This window comes from Heterodontus francisci, chromosome 31 (assembly GCF_036365525.1).
Source record: "Heterodontus francisci isolate sHetFra1 chromosome 31, sHetFra1.hap1, whole genome shotgun sequence".
NCBI lineage: Eukaryota > Metazoa > Chordata > Chondrichthyes > Heterodontiformes > Heterodontidae > Heterodontus > Heterodontus francisci.
Genome location: NC_090401.1, coordinates 5,021,566 through 5,041,372, shown reverse-complemented (window position 1 = coordinate 5,041,372; position 19,807 = coordinate 5,021,566).

Sequence of the window (19,807 nt, the reverse complement as noted above, 5' to 3'; positions counted from 1 at the left end):
AACACTTCGGTGTATTTCACTATGACTAAAACTGTGATGCCTCTCCTGGTCTGTAAGCTCTCTGTGTTTATAAACTCTGCAGTTTATTTCACTGCGATTAACACTGTGAGGACTCTCCTCGTTTGTCAGCTCCCTGTGTTTATAATCTCTGCAATGTATTTAACCATAACTAATACTGTGAGGCCTCTCCTGATCTGTTAGCTCTCTTTTTTGATAAACTCTGCATTGTATTTCACTGTGACTAAACTATGAGGCCTCTCCTGGTTAGTCAGCTTTCAGTGATCATAAACTCTGCAGTGTACTTCACTTTGAGTAACACTGCTGTATATTTCACTGAGTCCCACCCTGTGAGGCCTCTCCAGGTATGTCAGCTCTCTGTGTTTATAAACTCTGCAGTTTATTTCACTGCGATTAACACTGTGAGGACTCTCCTCGTTTGTCAGCTCCCTGTGTTTATAATCTCTGCAATGTATTTAACCATAACTAATACTGTGCGGCCTATCCTGGTCTGTCAGCTCTCTGTATTGATAAACTCTGCATTGTATTTCACTGTGACTAAACTATGAGGCCTCTCCTGGTTAGTCAGCTTTCAGTGATCATAAACTCTGCAGTGTACTTCACTTTGAGTAACACTGTGAGGCCTCTCCTGATCTGTCAGCTCTCTGTGCGTATGAACTCTGCCGTGTATATCACTGTGACTAACACTGTGACGCCTCTGTTGGTCAGTGAGCTCTTTGTGTTTACAAACTCTGCAGTGTATTTCACTGTGACTCACACTGTGAGGCCTCTACTGGTCTGTAAGCTCTCAGTGTTCATTAACTCTGCAGTGTATTTCACTGTGAATAACACTGTGACGCCTGTCCTGGTCTCTCAGCTCTCTTAATTTATAAATTCTGCAGTGTATTTCTCTTGACTCACACTGTGAGGCCTCTCCTGGTCTGTCAGCTCTGGTGTTAAGAAACACTTCTGTGTATTTCACTGTGACTAACACTGTGAGGCCTCTCCTGGTCTATCAACTCTCTGTGTTTATGAACTCTGCAGTGTATTGCACTATGACTAACACTGTGAGGCCTGTCCTGCTTGTCAGCTTCCTGTGTTTATGAACACTTCGGTGTATTTCACTGTGACTAACACTGTGATGCCTCTCCTGGTCTGTCAGTTCCCTGTGTTTATAATCTCTTCAGTGTATAGCACTATGACTAAAACTGTGATGCCTCTCCTGGTCTGTCGGCTCTCTGTGTTGAAAAACTCTGCATTGTAATTTACTGCGAGTGACGCTGTGAGGCCTCTCCTGGTTAGTCAGCTTTCAGTGATCATAATCTCTGCAGTGTACTTCACTTTGAGGAACACTGTGAGGCCTCTCCTGGTTAGTCAGCTTTCAGTGATCATAATCTCTGCAGTGTACTTCACTTTGAGTAACACTGTGAGGCCTCTCCTGGTCTGTCAGGTCTCTGTGCTAATAAACGCATCGGAGTATTTCACAGTTTCCAACAGGGTGAGGCCTCTCCTGATCTGTTAACTCCCTGTGTGTATGAACTCTGCAGTGTATTTTACTGTGACTAACACTGTGACACCTCTCCTGGTCAGTCCGCTCTCTGTGTTTACAAACTCTTGGGTGTATTTCACTGTGACTAACACTGTGAGGCCACCTCTGGTCTGTCAGCTCTCTATGTTTATAAACTCTGTATTGTATTTCACTGTGACTAACACTGCGAGGCCTCTACTGGTCTGTCAGCTCTCAGTGTTCATTAACTCTGCAGTGTATTTCACTGTGACTAACACTGTGAGGCCTGTCCTGGTCTCTCAGCTCTCTGAATTTATAAACTCTGCAGTGTATTTCACTATGACTAACACTGTGAGGCCTGTCCTGTTTGTCAGCTTCCTGTGTTTATAAACACTTCGGTGTATTTCACTATGACTAAAACTGTGATGCCTCTCCTGGTCTGTAAGCTCTCTGTGTTTATAAACTCTGCAGTTTATTTCACTGCGATTAACACTGTGAGGACTCTCCTCGTTTGTCAGCTCCCTGTGTTTATAATCTCTGCAATGTATTTAACCATAACTAATACTGTGCGGCCTATCCTGGTCTGTCAGCTCTCTGTATTGATAAACTCTGCATTGTATTTCACTGTGACTAAACTATGAGGCCTCTCCTGGTTAGTCAGCTTTCAGTGATCATAAACTCTGCAGTGTACTTCACTTTGAGTAACACTGTGAGGCCTCTCCTGATCTGTCAGCTCTCTGTGCGTATGAACTCTGCCGTGTATATCACTGTGACTAACACTGTGACGCCTCTGTTGGTCAGTGAGCTCTTTGTGTTTACAAACTCTGCAGTGTATTTCACTGTGACTAACACTGTGAGGCCTCTACTGGTCTGTAAGCTCTCAGTGTTCATTAACTCGGCAGTGTATTTCACTGTGAATAACACTGTGACGCCTGTCCTGGTCTCTCAGCTCTCTTAATTTATAAATTCTGCAGTGTATTTCTCTTGACTCACACTGTGAGGCCTCTCCTGGTCTGTCAGCTCTGGTGTTAAGAAACACTTCTGTGTATTTCACTGTGACTAACACTGTGAGGCCTCTCCTGGTCTATCAACTCTCTGTGTTTATGGACTCTGCAGTGTATTGCACTATGACTAACACTGTGAGGCCTGTCCTGCTTGTCAGCTTCCTGTGTTTATGAACACTTCGGTGTATTTCACTGTGACTAACACTGTGATGCCTCTCCTGGTCTGTCAGTTCCCTGTGTTTATAATCTCTTCAGTCTATAGCACTATGACTAACACTGTGATGCCTCTCCTGATCTGTGAGCTCTCTGTGTTTATAAACTCTGCAGTTTATTTCACTGAGACTAACACTGTGAGGACTCTCCTCGTTTGTCAGCTCCCTGTGTTTATAATCTCTGCAATGTATTTCACTATGACTAACACTGTGAGGCCTCTCCTGGTTAGTCAGCTTTCAGTGATCATTAACTCTGCAGTGAATTTCACTGTGACTAACACTGTGAGGCCTGTCCTGCTTGTCAGCTTCCTGTGTTTATAAACACTTCGGTGTATTTCACTATGACTAAAACTGTGATGCCTCTCCTGGTCTGTCAGCTCTCTGTATTGATAAACTCTGCATTGTATTTCACTGTGACTAAACTATGAGGCCTCTCCTGGTTAGTCAGCTTTCAGTGATCATAAACTCTGCAGTGTACTTCACTTTGAGTAACACTGTGAGGCCTCTCCTGGTATGTCAGCTCTCTGTGTTTATTAACGCATCGGTGTATTTCACAGTTTCCAACAGGGTGAGGTCTCTCCTGATCTGTCAGCTCTCTGTGCGTATGAACTCTGCCGTGTATATCACTGTGACTAACACTGTGACGCCTCTGTTGGTCAGTGAGCTCTTTGTGTTTACAAACTCTGCAGTGTATTTCACTGTGACTAACACAGTGACGGCTCTCCTGGAACGTCAGCTCTCTGTGTTTATAAACACTGTATTGTATTTTACTGTGTCCCACACAGTGTGGCCTCTCCTGGTCTTTTAGCGTTCTGTGTTCACAAACTCTGCATTGTTTTTCGCTGTAACTAACACTGTGAGGCCTCTCCTGATCTGTCAGATCTCTGTGTTTCTAAACACTTCGGTGTATTTCACAGTTTCCAACAGTTTGAGGCCTCCCCTGGTCTGTCAGCTCTGTGTGTTGATGAACACTTCTGTGTATTTCACTGTGACTGACACTATGAAGCCTCTGCTGATCTGACAGCTGTCTGTGTTTATAAACACTTCAGTGTATTTCACTGTGACTAACACTATGAGGCCTCTCCTGGTCTGTCAGCTGTCTGTGTTTCTAAACTCTGCAGTGTATTTCACTTTGACTAACACTGTGAGGCCTCTACTCATCAGACAGCTTCTGTGCATATAAATTCTGCAGTGTATTTCACTGTGACTAACACTATGAAGCCTCTCCTGGTATGTCAGCGCTCTGTGTTTACAAACTCTGCAGTGTATTTCACTTTGACTAATATTGTGAGGGCTCTCCTGGTCTGTCAGCTTTCTACTTCTAAACTCTGCAGTGTATTTCACTGCGACGAACACTGTGAAGACTCTCTTGGAAAGTCTGCTCTCTGTGTTTATAAACACTGTACTGTATATTACTGTGTCCCACACTGTGAGGGCTCTCCTGATCTGTTAGCTTTCTGTGTTGACAAATTCTGCATTGTTTTTCACTGTAACTAATGCCGTGAGGCCCCTCCTGGTTTGTCAGAGATCTGTGTTTATAAGCACTTTGGTGTATTTCACAATTTTCAACAGTGAGAGGCCTCTTCTGGTCTGTCAGGTCTCTGTGTTTATACACTTCGGTGTATTTCACAGTTTCCAACAGTGTGAGGTCTCTCCTGGTCTCTCAGCTCTCTGTGTGTATGAACTCTGCCGTGTATTTTACTGTGACTAACACTCTGACGCCTCTCCTGGTCAGTCAGCTCTCTGTGTTTACAAACACTTGGGTGTATTTCACTGTGACTAACACTGTGAGGCCTCTGCTGGTCTGTCAGCTCTATGTGTTTACAAACTCTGCAGTGTATTTCACTGTGACTAACACTGTGAGGGCTCTCCTGCTCTGTCAGCTCTCTGTGAGTATAAGCTCTCCAGTGTAATTCAATGTTACTAACACAGTGAGGCCTCTCGTGGTCTGTCAGCTCTCTGTGTTTATAAACTTTGCGGTGTATTTCACTGTGACTAATACTGTGAGGCCTCTCCTGGTCTGTCAGATCTCAGTGTTTATGAACTGTTCAGTGTATTTCACTGTGACCATCACTCTGAGGCCTCTCGTGGTCTGTCAACTCACTGTGTTTATAAACGCTGCACTGTATTCCACTGCGACTAACACTGTGAGGCCACAGTGGAGAGGGTGCAGAGGAGGTTCACCAGGATGTTGCCTGGTATGGAGGGCGCAAGCTATGAAGAGAGGTTGAGTAGATTAGGATTATTTTCATTAGAAAGACGGAGGTTGAGGGGGGACCTGATTGAGGTGTACAAAATCATGAGAGGTATAGACAGGGTGGATAGCAAGAGGCTTTTTCCCAGAGTGGGGGATTCAATTACTAGAGGACACAAGTTCAAAGTGAAAGGGGAAAAGTTTAGGAGGGATATGCGTGGAAAGTTCTTTACGCAGAGGGTGGTGGGTGCCTGGAACGCATTGCCAGCGGAGGTGGTAGATGCGGGCACGATGGCGTCTTTTAAGATGTATCTAGACAGATACATGAATGGGCAGGAAGAAAAGAGATACAGACCCTGAGAAAATAGGCGACATGTTTAGATAGAGGATCTGGATCGGCGCAGGTTTGGAGGGCCGAAGGGCCTGTTCCTGTGCTGTAATTTTCTTTGTTCTTTGTTCTTTGTTCTGTCAACTCACTGTGTTTATAAACGCTGCACTGTATTCCACTTTGACTAACACTGTGCGGCCACACGTGGTCTGTCAGCTCTCTTTGTTTATAAACTCTGCAGTGTATTTCACTGTGTCTAATACTGTGAGGCCTCTTCTGGTCTGTCAACACTCGGTGTCTATAAACACTTCAGTGTATTTCACTGTGTCTAATACTGTGAGGCCGCCCATGGTCTGTCATCTCTCTACGTTTATAAACTCATCGATGTATTTCACTGTGTCTAATACTGTGAGTTCTCTCCTGGTCTGCCAGCTCTCTGTGTTTATAACCACTTCTGTGTATTTCACTGTGACTAACACTGGGAGGCCTCTTCTGGTCTGTCAGCTCTCTGTGTTTACAAACACTTCTCTGTATTTCACAGTTTCCATCAGTGTGAGGCCTCTCCTGGTCAGTCAGCTGTCTGTATTTATAAATTCTTCAGTGCATATAGCTGTGACTAACATTGTGAGGCCTCAACTGGTTTCCAACTCACTGGTGCGTGGGAATTCACTGCAGAGTGGAAAGTTTTTTTTTGCCTGGAATGTTTTAGTGTTTCCTTTTACTGGTTAATATGTAACTTAATCTGCCAATAAGTGAAACGAGATCAAATAAATTGTTAAAATACTTCTCGTGTCATTTTCTACTTTGCTTAATAATGTATACTGGCCATGAGGCAGGAATGGTGTAATAAAATGGAAGGACCTACATTTCTATAGCACTTCGACAATTCACTGGGCGTCCAAAAGTGTCTTCCAGCGATTTTTCTACTTTTGAATGTGTAGTCACTGTGGTAATGTAGGAGATGTAACAGTCAAGTTGCAAAAAGCAAGCGCGCACAAACGGAAATGTAATAATGAAAACAGAAAGTGATGGAAATGCTCAGCAGCTCTGGCAGCATCTTAAACATCACTGAACTGAAACGTTAACCCTGCTGCTCTCTCCACAGATGGTTCCAGAACTGCAGATGCTTCCAGACCTGCTGAGTATTTCCAGTACTTTTTGTTTTTATTTCAGTTTTCCAGCATCCACAGTATTTTACTTTTATTAATATAGCAATGTAAGAATGACTGTTAGGGCTACAGGAGCGTACAGTGATGGAGACGGTTGTATGGCTGTAGCGGTTTACAGCGATAGAGAGGATGGTAGGAGCTTGTGGAGGTTTCAGAATAAGGGTGGGTCTCGGGCGGCAGATGTTCAGCGATAACGAGGATGCTATGACTGGAGAAGATGACAGGGGTAGGGACGGTTGTAGGTTTGGTGGTTCTGATAGAGATAGCGAGATTTGTAGGGCCTAGAGAAGGTTTCAGAAATAAGGAGAGTTGTAGGGACCTGAGGAGGTCATAGCGATAAGAAAGTGTTGTAAGGTTTGGAGGAGCTTACAAAAATATGGAAGTTTATAGGGACTGGAGGATGGTACACAGATCGGGAGGATTGTAGGAGCTAGAGGATGTTACACAGAGATTGGGATGTTTATAAAGGGTGGAGGTATGCACAGATACAGGGGGGGCTGTAGGGGAAGGCATTCTTTACTGAGATAGTGAGGTATATCAGGACTGGAGGAGGTTACAGAGATCGGCAGTGACTGAAGACAAGGGGCAGAAGTTTAAAATTGGGAAGCTATACAAATGCAAGTGTTGCTTTCCATGACTAATCCATCAAATGGAGGACAGGAGTAATCGACACACCAGAAATCTCTCTTACACTTCTGTTCAGCTGATTCTGTCGCATGGCATTCACCATTACCCGATGGCAGAAGAGGGCAAACAGGCACGATTGCTTACTAAACACTGCTGGTCTCCTGAGTTGATTAGAAGAGTTAAAATTTTCCATCAGTACTGGATGGGTTCATTCCAGAAGGTGCGTTTCACCGTTTCCTCTGTTGCTGGATTTGGAACATTAGAGTTAGGAGCAGGAGAAGGCCCTTTGGCTCCTTGAGCCTGTTCTGCCATTCAATAAGATCATGGCTGATTGTCCACATCAAATACACTTTCCTGACATCTCCACATATCCTTCAATTCCCCCAGTGTTCGAAAGTCTATATACTCAGTCTTGAATACACTCAAGGATTAAGCACCACAGCTCTATGGGGTAAATAATTTCAATGTTTCACAACCATCTGAGTGAAGATATTCTTTCTCTTCTCAGTCTTAAATATCCGGCCCGTTATCCAAGACTATGATTCCCTCGATCCAGACTTTCTCGCCCGTGCAAACAGCTTCTCAGCATCTACTATGTCAAGCCCCCTCTGAATGTTATACATTTCAATGACATTACCATTCAATCTTCTGAACTCCAGAGAGTATAAACCCATTCTACGAAATAATCAGTCGATGTAAACTCCAGGTTGGTTTTGTGGTGGTTGCATTCATATGGAAGAAATATATTGAATTGAATACTTGAGCAAAGAGCAGAAGAATAGTAAAGAAAGTAAAAAAGGTACTAGCAGCTCCCCTAGGTCGAATCCAAACTGCCTGCCTCTTCCTCGACCTCGATTCTTCACCCCGAGTGCGATCTTTTGCCCAGTTTCTATCCTGTCACTCATTCTGCCATCTGTCTGTGCTCCATGGCGAGGTGGCGGGGGTGGGGAGGGGATATCCAAGTGCAGCTACCGCACGATTATAGATTTCATGTAATACCTGGCTTATATCACACTCTAAACTTACTTGATTAAGCTGCAAGCTGACAGTTAGGACGTGTGATGATTACAATCATTCCCCATTTCCCTTCATCAATAGAAGCCCCGATCTGATCGATGGTCCACAGTTCAAATCATAAACAGTTTAGATCAAGTAAATAAGGCGAAACGGTTTCCAGTGACAGGAGGGTTGGTAACCAGAGGTCCCAGTTTTAACATAATAGGCAAACAGACCAGAAGGGGAATTGAGGAGAAATGTTTTTTTTTTATGCAGCGAGTTGCTCTGATTTGGAATGCACTGTTTGAAACGAGTGTGCAAGAAGCTTCAACAGAAACTTTCAAAAGGGGAATTGGATAAATTCTAGAAGATGGGAAAGTTGTGGGATTGGTGTTCGTGGTAGAAATATTTGGATAACTCTTTTAAAGAACCAGCATGGGCACAATGATCTGGAGGGGATCTTTCTGTTGCTGTGTCGCACAATTAGTTCATGAAATGATTTGCTTGTGAACACGTCGCAAATCAGGTTAATGTTATATCTTCTCCCGAAGGTAACTCGCCCATCTTAGCTCCAGGTAGTCCTCATAAAGTGAAGTTGCACAATCCAACTGATTTGCATCGCGACTGCAGTCTGCCAACGCCTCCGCCTCTGTATTACCCACCCCCACCTGCGTGTCCCTCCCACCAACACTGTCAAACATCCAAGGATCACGTCGCCCCATTTCCACTAAAGACAGCTAATTTCCACGCCAGCTAATAGTTCCACTGTCCAACTCCAATCGACAGCCTGACGCTTGCTGATGGTTCCTTAAATATATTTGCCTAAATTTATTCAACGACAGAACATCTCCAACCCTCCAGACTATAGAATTCTGAAGATTCATGGCACTTTGAGTCACGAAATTTCTCCTGAAATGGTCCTACCTGGCCAACCTCTTATCCTGGGACTGTTCCCCCGTGTTCTAGATTCCTCGGCCAAGGCAAACAACCTCTCGGTATCCACCCTGCCAAACGCTTTGCAAATACTGTAACATTCAATAAGATCATCTTCCATAATTCTATGCTCCAGAAAGTGCATGAAGCCAGTTTAATCAGCTTCTCATCATAAGATAACCGTTTATCCCAGGACCAAATCTAGTGAACATTCTCTACACTGCCTCCAATTCCAGTATCTGTCTTGGCATTTCTTTGTGGACGAATGTTTTGGGATGGTTGTAGTCATCGGTTGCAGGCCCGGTGGTAGCTAACGAGGCCTATCCATGACCGGCAGATTCTTCCACAGCAGGTAAAAGTGAAGGTGTAGTCGCTGCTGGGGGCAATTGGAGCTTTCCTTCTCCTTTTCCCTTTGATATTGCTCTTTTGCTCAGTTTCAAAGCTGTCTGTAGCCCTTCTGATGTAGCATCTCGAGGCTTCATAATCTATGGCTTGCACTTCCCAGTGGCGATGGTCAATGTGGCAGAGAGAGGGGACTTCATCAGGGAGTCCTTGAAACGTTTGAAACTCCCCCCACTTTCTTTTACCCGTGTTCAGATCTCCACGCAACACAGTCTTGGGCAGGCAACTGTAGTCCATCCGAGCAACGTGATCCACCCAACGCACTTGGCTTCATAGGAGGTTGGACTCTATGCTGATGATGTTGGCTCTTTCAAGGACTTCAATATTTGAGATTGGTCCTGCCCGCAGATCCTGAGGATGCTGCGTTGGCAGCACTGATGGAAGTGCTCCGGAAAGCGTGCATGACAGCGGTATAGCACCCATGACTCTGTTTCATACAGAAGAGTTGTGAGGACAATGGCTTTGTACACTTTGGGTTTTGCCTGTGCTCTGAGGCTATGGTTGCTTCACACAGGTGTGTAGAGTCTGCTGAATGTACTGTTTGCTTTTGAGAGCCTGTTACCCTGTTCCTTGTCTATGGTGGCATCAAACAAGATGCCCAAATATGAAAATTGCTTGGCTGCATTCAGCTCGGTTCCCTCAACGACAGTGCTTGGAGGCCTATATTCTTCTTGGAATGCAGGCTGATGCAAGACTCATGTTTTCTTTAACCTGATTTTTAGTCCAAAGAGTTATGCTGGCACGGAAAAAAAATGTGTTGTTATACGTTGCAGTTCTGACTGACTGTGGGCAAGGAGAGCACAGTCATTGGCGAAACGAAGTTCATGGGTTATTTTTTCTTGTGTCTTTGTGTGAACCTCAAGACTCCTGAGGTTCAGAAGGCCTCCCTCAGTTGGGAAGCATATGTAATCTCCCTCCTTAAGGTCTTCCGTTACCTGCTGCAGCATCATGCTGACAAAAATTAATGAATAGGGACTGGACCAGCACACATCCCTGCTTCACGCCATTGGAGATATGGAAGCGACTTGAGAGGTCGCTGTTTTGCTTGGTTTGTCCGTACTGATGTTCATGAAACTACTTCACCATGGCCAGGAAGCTGGGTGGGCATCCACGTTTTTTAAAGATTTTCTGAAGTCCAACTCTGCTCGTAGTGTTGCATACCTTGGTGAAGTCAGTATACCCTTCCTTAAATGTGGAGATCAAGACTTTGTACAGTACTCCAGGTCTGTTCTCAGCACTGTAAGATTATTGGGCTACTAAAAAGTTTCGTTTTAGAGAGATACAGCACTGAAACAGGCCCTTTGGCCCACCGAGTCTGTGCCGAACACCAACCACCCATTTATACTAATCCTACACGAATTTCATATTCCTACCACATCCCCACCTGTCCCTATATTTCCCTACCACCTACTGATACTAGGGGCAATTTATAATGGCCAAATAACCTATCAACCAGCAAGTCTTTGGCATGTGGGAGGAAACTGGAGCACCTGAAGGAAACCCACGCAGACACAGGGAGAACTTGCAAACTCCACACAGGCAGTACCCAGAATTGAACCGGGGTCACTGGAGCTGTAGGCTGCGGTGCTAACCACTGCGCCACTGTGCCGCCCAACTACCCCGACTACTTCTTTTTTTAAATCTTGCTATGATAAACTAACAACGGAGTTGTTATCATAGCATAAATGAACTTGGGAGCTGGCAGCGAAAACAGCTTCAGTGAGAGCAGCACGTAAATTTGTCTGGTAATGAGTTAAGGAACCTGGAAATAGAAACGCATAGAATACAATCGGCAACAGTAAGGAATTAAATGTGTAAATTTAAAGAGGTAGCAACATTGAATGAATGATTCTTGGTTGATTAAGGGAAGGCATCCTTTAGGCACAAGGGGCATAGATTTAAGGTGAGGGGCAGGAGGTTTCGAGGGGCTTTGAGGAAATATTTTCTTTTCACCCAGAGGGTGGTTGCAATCTGGAACACACTGCCTGAAGTGATGGTAGAGGCAGGAACCCTCACAACATTTAAGAAGTATTTAGATGAGCACTTGAAACGCCATAGCATAGAAGGCTATGTGTCAAGTGCTGGATCATGGGGTTAGAATGACGGCCGAAACGGACACGATGGGCCGAAGGGCCTGTTTCCTTGCTGTATAACTCTCTTGCCTTATGAGTCTATGTCTAAGAAAGCATTAGAAACTGAAAAATCTGTTACCCCCGGTCAACTGGTTTTTCAATGTATGTATATGTGCATGAGAGTTAGGAAGAATAGAGAGATTTAAAGTATTTTCATTTGTAGATTTACCTCCTCATTGTTTCAGACATTATTTAAGAATAAATAGTTCCTCTTTCTTTAAAAAAAATGTTTCGGTGTGCTATATTCTCGTGTTTAATTTTGCTATTCTCCAGCAGATGAGAGACTTTATTTGATAAGCTATAATCTGTAGAGGTCTGGGACTGAATTAATAGTCTTCATCGTACCACATTACTTGGGGCTCTTGTTGGGAATCGTTTCCAATGTTAATTATGTTAATTATAAGGGCAGTAAATAATTGAAAGAGGGATAATAAAAGAACAATGTCGTTAATCATGTTAAAGGTGATATAATCGGCATTCACATTTGGAGCAGTTCTTTTTTCTGGGAAAGGAGAATGTGTCACTCAGTGACTTGCAAATTTTAAGCAAGATAAATTCACAGAGTTGGAAGCACAAATGGGGTTAGAATTGAAATCATGTGCTGGAAAAGCAGAGATAATTGACGTAATTAACATTTGAAATTGGAAGAGGAAGAAGAAGAAGAAGAAGAAGAAGAAGAAGAAGGTAAGTCAGAGAGTCATGCAGTTGAATTGGCTAAAATTATTTTAGAAATGATAAAAAAATGAGCAGGAACAGGAAATGTAAACACAAATGAACAGGAAAAGAAGAAACAATATAACTAAGAAAACCTGAGGCTGAATAAAGAATTAAGAAAATTTGAATTCGAAAAAAAAAGGGACAGAGAGAGAGCATTTCAGCGAGAAATTGAAAGAGAAGCAAAGGAACTCAAATTAATAGAAATGGAGCTCACGAATAGTATTAGTGCCTCAAATTGATGGGTCAAGCCAACTTTGCCTAGACTACAGAAAAGTCAATGCAGTAACTAAGGCAGACTCCGACCCAATTCCTCACTTGGAGTGCAGTGCCACGTGTCTTACAGAGAAAGATTTGTTGAAGGTATACTGTCAAATTCCTTTGACACACCAAGCGCAGGAAGAATTAATTGTTGTTACACTGCACGGGGTTTTCCAGTGTCAAATGATACCATCTAGGTTAATGGATGTCCGAAAAACTTCTCAAGAGCAGTGACCCACAGTAGTGGTCATTGTTCCTAACTGTGCAGTTCAACTTGCTAAGGTGCCAGTCTATAAGGACACTTGGAAGGAATACACGAAACAACCGGGAGCTATGTTTGGAAGGTTGAAATTGGCTGATGGGAATAATCTGGTGAAAATAATTATGAAAAAGAGAACAAAATGCCAGAATATTATGATTGATTTTATTGTTACAGCCGTGGCATTTGAAGTTTGTACACATCTCAGGAAAAATAATGTTACTGCAATGCTTTGTCACGAATTTAACTGTACTGAGCTACATGAGTAGCAATGGTACAAAGCAAAATTGTGTGAACTACATTAGTGTGAATGGGAGCATGAATGCCAAAAAAAGTTTAAAATTCTTTCAACTTTGTTTTCCTTGCAAGTTAAATCAGTAAAAAGGCACTCCATTTCTCGGAGGGCGGAGGTGTTGCGTGATTGCTTCTATTTTTCTATGCAAAAATGCTTTAAGAGTTGATACCTGAATTGTGGATTGAGTAAAGTGTGCACTGACTGCAAGTCACCTGTTTCCAGCAATTGAATAAGAGAAATGGCAGGAAAATTTATGACTGTCACATCACCTGATTGCAGGTTTTAATTTCACTTTGCATTGTGAGAGACCAGTGAGCTCGACCAGCAGCATGCCGTGAGAACTGGCTGGGACCTGTTTGCAGAACAGGAAACAAGACCTACTCTCTGTAAAAGAAGACGTGCATCTCTTGACAAAGACATTCAACATTGAGGTATGGTTGTCGTCTCTCTAGAGCGAGGAAAATACCCAGGGAAAACAGGAGTTGCTACTCTCTGTGGAGGCATACTGCTTGGCAGAGAGGAGGCCCCTGCAAATTGATGGGTGCAAGATTCTTGTTGCCTCCAGTCTCTGACAACTCTCTTCCTCACGAGTTCTTCCTGTTGCTTCGTATGTTTTGAGAGATCCACGAACCTCATGAAAGCTTCTACTGCTGGATTGCTACTGCACCATTTGCTGAAAGATCTGTGTGACGCCTGCTGCAAACAAATTGCCATAAACAGCTACCCATCACAGACTGATCATCAACTCACCTGGAGATACCGTGAGTGGCATCCGATTATTCGACTTTTGAACAGCTGATCGAGCTGGAATTACTCAATCAGGCCGTGAAAACCCCCATTATTTTATGATTCCTAAAAAAAAACAGCTGTAAACCGGAAATAAAGGCTTCCCCCTCCCCCCCCCCAGTTAATTGTTTTCTGAATGTATGCGTGTGTGCAGGAGGATTATGAAGAATAAAGAGTGCTAAAATGATTTCTCATATAGATGTACCTGATTACTGTTTAAGACGTTGTTTATTAATACATAGTTAAGGTTGTTGCTCTTAGATAAACCAGGTTTGATGCGCTTTTTTTCTGGGGGATAAATAGGGTGTGTAATTTGTCTATTCTACAGTCGGTGAGAAACTCTATTTGATATGCTGTGACCTGTGGAATAGTGGAACTGAATTAATAGTGCATTACTCCCGCCGTGGCCATTACAACGAGTAGTTGTTAATGATTGTTCTTCAGGCTGCAGCAATATTTGTAGTGGAGTTCTGCAGGGTTCAGTTTTGGGACAGTTGCTCTTCCTGATATCGCTGGACATTGGTGCAAATGGCAAAATTGCAAAATGTTGAACTGTCACAAAATTTGGGAAGTGTGAGGATTATAATGTCGAACTTGAAAACGGCGTGCAAAATGTGGTTGTATGGGCGGCACCTGCCAGATGAAATTCAATGTGGAAAGATGTGAAGTGATTCATTTTGGTCGTAAGAACGTGGGATAGCAATGTAAACTCAATGGTAAACGTCTAAAGGGGGTATGGTAGTTGAGGGAACTGGGGTATATGTGCTTTACTCCTTGAAGGTGACAGGACAGTTAAACAGGCATACCACATATTAGACTTTCTTAATAGGGGCATAGAGTACAAGACAAACGGGTTTATGTTGAATTTTATAAGACATTAGTGCGACTTTGCTGGAATATTGCGACCAATTCTAGATGTCACACTTTAGGAACTATGTGAAGGCATTGGAGAGAGTGCAGAAAAGATTCACGAGATTCATTACAGGGAAATGAGGAACTTCTGTTGTGAAGATAAATTGGAGCATGTGGGACTGTTTTCCTTGGAGAAGAGATGGTGAAGAGGACATGTAATAGAGGAATTCACCATCATGAGATATCTGGACAGAGTAGATAGGGAGAAACTGTTCCTACTCGTTTCCCGACCGAGAGGACCGAGAGCGAGATGTCATAAATTTAAAGTAATGGTCCAAAGAAGGATACTCATCATAAGGAAAGATCTTGTTCTCAAGGTGACTGGTTAGGTTCGGTAATGCATTCCCTAAGACTGCTGCAGACAGATTCAATGGATGCATTCGAATGGGAATTAAATTGTTACCGAGAAAGGCAGAATGTGCACGGGTTACAGGGAGAAGGCAGAGAATAGCAGAAGGCGATTTATTTTTTTCTGTTGATGAGCCGGTGAAGGCACCATAGGCGAAATGGTCCCCTGTGCTGTAACGATTCTGTGATTCCGTGATTGCGCAATTCTGTGATAAAGATTGTCCTGATGATGTTTGAAAGAACAACCACATTGTTGGTAGGGCACAGCTTCTAATTTTCGTTAGTTAATCAATGTGATCACATTTGCCCAGTCTTTGGAATTTTCCAGTTCAAGCTCAGAAATCAATATATTCCATACAACACGGTCAGCATCCGTTGCTGTTATCTTTTAGTTCAAAGACAAACCAAGAGAACAGTTTGAACAATATTGCAACATCAGTATCTCCGTGGAAATGCTACAGGGTATTATGTAAAGGGTCTAGGAATGCATAGCCTTGTAGTTGAATGCAGAGGGATTGCCTATGGCATGAGCAGACCAGTCAATTCACACAGAGATTAATTCACACAGATCTTTGCCAACTATCGAGGGCATATAGTGCATGATTCTTGTTGTCGTTGGTGTTACTGTTAAGTGATTATAACCAGCGAAGTAGTACAAATCTGGGTTTGAATTGGTCTCTGGTATTGCTCTGTGACTGATAATGTTACATGGTGACCACTGGTCATTGTTATACGGTCACCGAATGAGCGATATCACTTCCTTACGTAAAAATCTCTTGACTTATGTTTGTGGTTTTATTCTAATACCTCGACTGATAATAAACCTGTATTTATAATTCACAAGTTTGCTGAATTATCAAGTTATTGCCTTAGTGGATTTAAATCTCAGTAAATTCAACTAACGGACTGAAGATATCAGTGTGAGTATTGGTCAGTGTACCAAGCTGAATGCCGTCAAACAATTTACCTATTTGGGGAGCTTCACCTCGTTTGATCCCTCCATAGTCAAGGAAGTGGACAATAGCTTTCAAAAGCGAACAGGACATTCGGTAGATTGTAAAAAAAAAGTGTGTGCAGCGCCCATAGCCTCAGAACTTAGACCAAACTCAAAATGTTCAAAACCATCGATGATTGATGAAGGAAGGGCAGTGGATGTTGTCGACACGGACTTCAGTAAAGCCTTTGACAAGGTCCCGAATGGCAGACTGGTGCAAAAGGTGAAGTCACACGGGATCAGAGGGGAGCTGGCAAGATGGATAAAGAACTGGCTCGGTCATAGAAGACAGACGGTAGCAGTGAAAGGGCGCTTTTCTGAATAGAGGGCTGTGACTAGTGGTGTTCCGCAGGGATCAGTGCTGGGACCTTTGCTGTTTGTAGTATATATAAATGATTTGGAGGAAAATGTAGCTGGTCTGATTAGTAAGTTTGTGGACAACACAAAAGTTGGTGGAGTTGCGGATAGTGATGAGGATTGTCAGAGGATACAGCAGGATATCGATCGTTTGGAGACTTGGGCGGAGAAATGGCAGATGGAGTTTAATCCGGAAAATGTGAGGTAATGCAATTTGGAACGTCTAATACAGGTGGGAAGTATACAGTAAATGGCAGAAACCTTAGGAGTATTGACAGGCAGAGAGATCTGGGCGTACAGGTCCACAGATAACTGAAAGTGGCAACGCAGGTGGATAAGGTAGTCAAGAAGGCATACGGCATGCTTGCCTTCATCGGTCGGGGCATAGAGTATAAAAATTGGCAAGTCATGCTGCAGCTCTACAGAACCTTAGTTAGGCCACACTTGTAATATTGCGTACAATTCTGGTCGCCACACTACCAGAAGGATGTGGAGGCTTTGTAGAGGGTACAGAGATGTTTTACCAGGATGTTGCCTTGTCTGGAGGGTATTAGCTATGAGGAGAGGTTCGATAAACACGGATTGTTTTCACTGGAACGACGGAGGTGGAGGGGTGACCTGATAGAGATTTACAAAGTTATGAGCGGCATGGACAGAGTGGATAGTCAGAAGCTTTTTTCCCAGGGTGGAAGAGTCAGTTACTAGGGCACATAGGTTTAAGGTGAGAGGGGCAAAGTTTAGAGGGGATGTGCGAGGCACCTTTTTTACACAGAGGGTGGTGAGTGCCTGGAACTTGCTGCGGGGGGAGGTGGTGGAAACAGGTACGATAATGACATTTAAGAGGCAGCTTGACAAATATATGAATACGTGCAGTTCTGGTCGCCACATTACCAAAAGGATGTGGATGCTTTGGAGAGGGTGCAGAGGAGGTTCACCAGGATGTTGCCTGGTATGGAGGGCGCCAGCTATGAAGAGAGGTTGAGTAGATTAGGATTATTTTCATTAGAAAGACGGAGGTTGAGGAGGGACCTGATTGAGGTGCACAAAATCATGAGAGGTATAGACAGGGTGGATAGCAAGAAGCTTTTTCGCAACGTGGGGGATTCAAATACTAGGCGTCACAAATTCAAAGTGAGAGGGGAAAAGTTTAGGGGGGATATGCGTGGAAATTTCTTTACGCAGAGGGTGGTGGGTGCCTGGAATGCGTTGCCAGCGGAGGTGGTAGATGCGAGCACGAAAGTGTCTTTTAAGATGTATCTAGACAGATACATGAATGGGCAGGAAGCAAAGAGATACAGACCCTTAGAAAATAGGCGGCATGTTTAGATAGAGGATCTGGATCGGCGCAGGCTTGGAGGGCCGAAGGGCCTGTTCCTGTGCTGTAATTTTCTTTGTGTTGTTCTTTTCTTTGATGCGGACCCCGGAAGTGCAGAAGGTTTTATTTTCGACAGGCATCATGATCGGCACAGGCGTGGAGGGCCGAATGGCCTGTTCCTGTGCTGTACTGTTCTTCATTCTTTGTTCATAGTCATCGCCTCCTTTCTGCATGTCCCCGATTCATTGGACCTATATCACCATCCTGTATGCTTTCGACAACACTTTCATTTGCGCTGTCTCCGCAACATCCTCAAGATCTGCTGGTAGGACCGCATCACAACCGTTGTTTTCGTAGAAACTGTCAACGTTACCAGAATCGAGGTCATCCGCCTGCAACGACAACTGCTTTGGGTGGGTCACGTTGCCTGGATGGGCAACAGTTGCCTGCCCAAGATCGTGTTGTATGGAGAGCGAACCACGGGTAAAAGGAACAAAGGGGCCTCATGCAAACGTTACAAGGGCTGCCTGAATATGCCCCTCTCTGTGTCCCACTTCGACCATTGCCAGTGGGAAGCACAGGCCATATACCGTGCTACCTGGCGATGCTACATTAGGAGGGCTCCAGACACGTTTGAGAGTGAGCGAAGCAGCGGCATTGAAGAGAAAAAACAGTAGAAGCATAGATCCAATTTACAGATGTTGCTTTTGACTGTATCTGGTGCAATCTCTATTTTGAAAACCCCATATGTTTATTCCTCTGTTCTCGATGTCTCACCTCGCAAGGACACACATCACTGATCTAAGTACAGTGATTGGTACAGGTTACATGTGGCAAGACTCTGAAACATAGGTCTCAAACCTAAATCACTTACACAGGTGGACGATTCAATAATCAATCCCAATGTTTCTCATGTCTTAAAAAGACGCAATGAAAATCAGCATTCATGATCCACAGATTCTCAGACCGTTTTGGGGGTAAGGGGTTTAATCAGCACTAAAACAAATGAAGTATTTACAGTAACTATACTATTTTAATATGGTGGCAGTGCTGTCCTGCTATTTTACATTCAGGAAATAATAAATATCTACTTCTGTTGGAGCTGTTCAATGGAAATCAGAGCAATATCAATGCATTTCAATTGATACACTTATTACTAAACATCTTCAATCAAGAGGAAAAATGTTTCCAGCTGCCACATATTACAGCTGTTAAATGCAGGAACAGCTCCGTGGAGCGGAGGGGTCATCCACCATGGCAATTATTTCAAAAGATAAACAGCTTGTTTATTCCAGTTAGTGACCCACACTCAATACAATTCGACAATGCCAGATACTCCCAGTAATACATTAACACTGAGGTCGACTTAATAAGCCCCTCAGCTTTCACCACACCCTTCTCAAGGGCAATTCGAGATGGGCAACAAATGCCAGTCCTGCCAGAGAAGCCCATGAAAGAATTAAAAAGAAAACTGCTCTCAGCACATGGATGGATAGTGAGAGCTGAAAACCGACCCTGCTGAACAGAGATTGAGAAAAACTGACGGCTGGAAAAATGTTGCTGACCAGGCATCGTTGGACAGTGAGGACTAGAAACTAGAGACATCGTTAGATAGAGAGGGCCGGGAACAGGCGACTAACCATACATTGTGAGAGAGTGAATGTTGGAAACAGGCTGCTGAACAGCCATCGATATACAGTGAGGGCTGAAAACTGGCCGCTGCACAGACAACGATACACAGCAATGCTGAGAACAAACTGCTCTCATGACATGGATAGAGACTCATGGTTGGGAAGAGATTGCTGACTGGACAATGAGGGCTGGATAAGGTTTCAGACTGACATCGGTAGACAATGAGGGTCGGGAACAGGCTGCTGAATGGACATCGTAAGATTGTGAGGGCCTGGAACAGGTTAATAACTTTACATTGTGCGACAGTGAGTGCGGGAAACAGGATGTTGAACAGATATCGTTAGAAAGTGAAGGCTGGAACCAGACTGCTGACTGGACATCGCTGACACTGAAGGCTGGGAACAGGCTGTGGTGCAACCATTGATAGACAGTG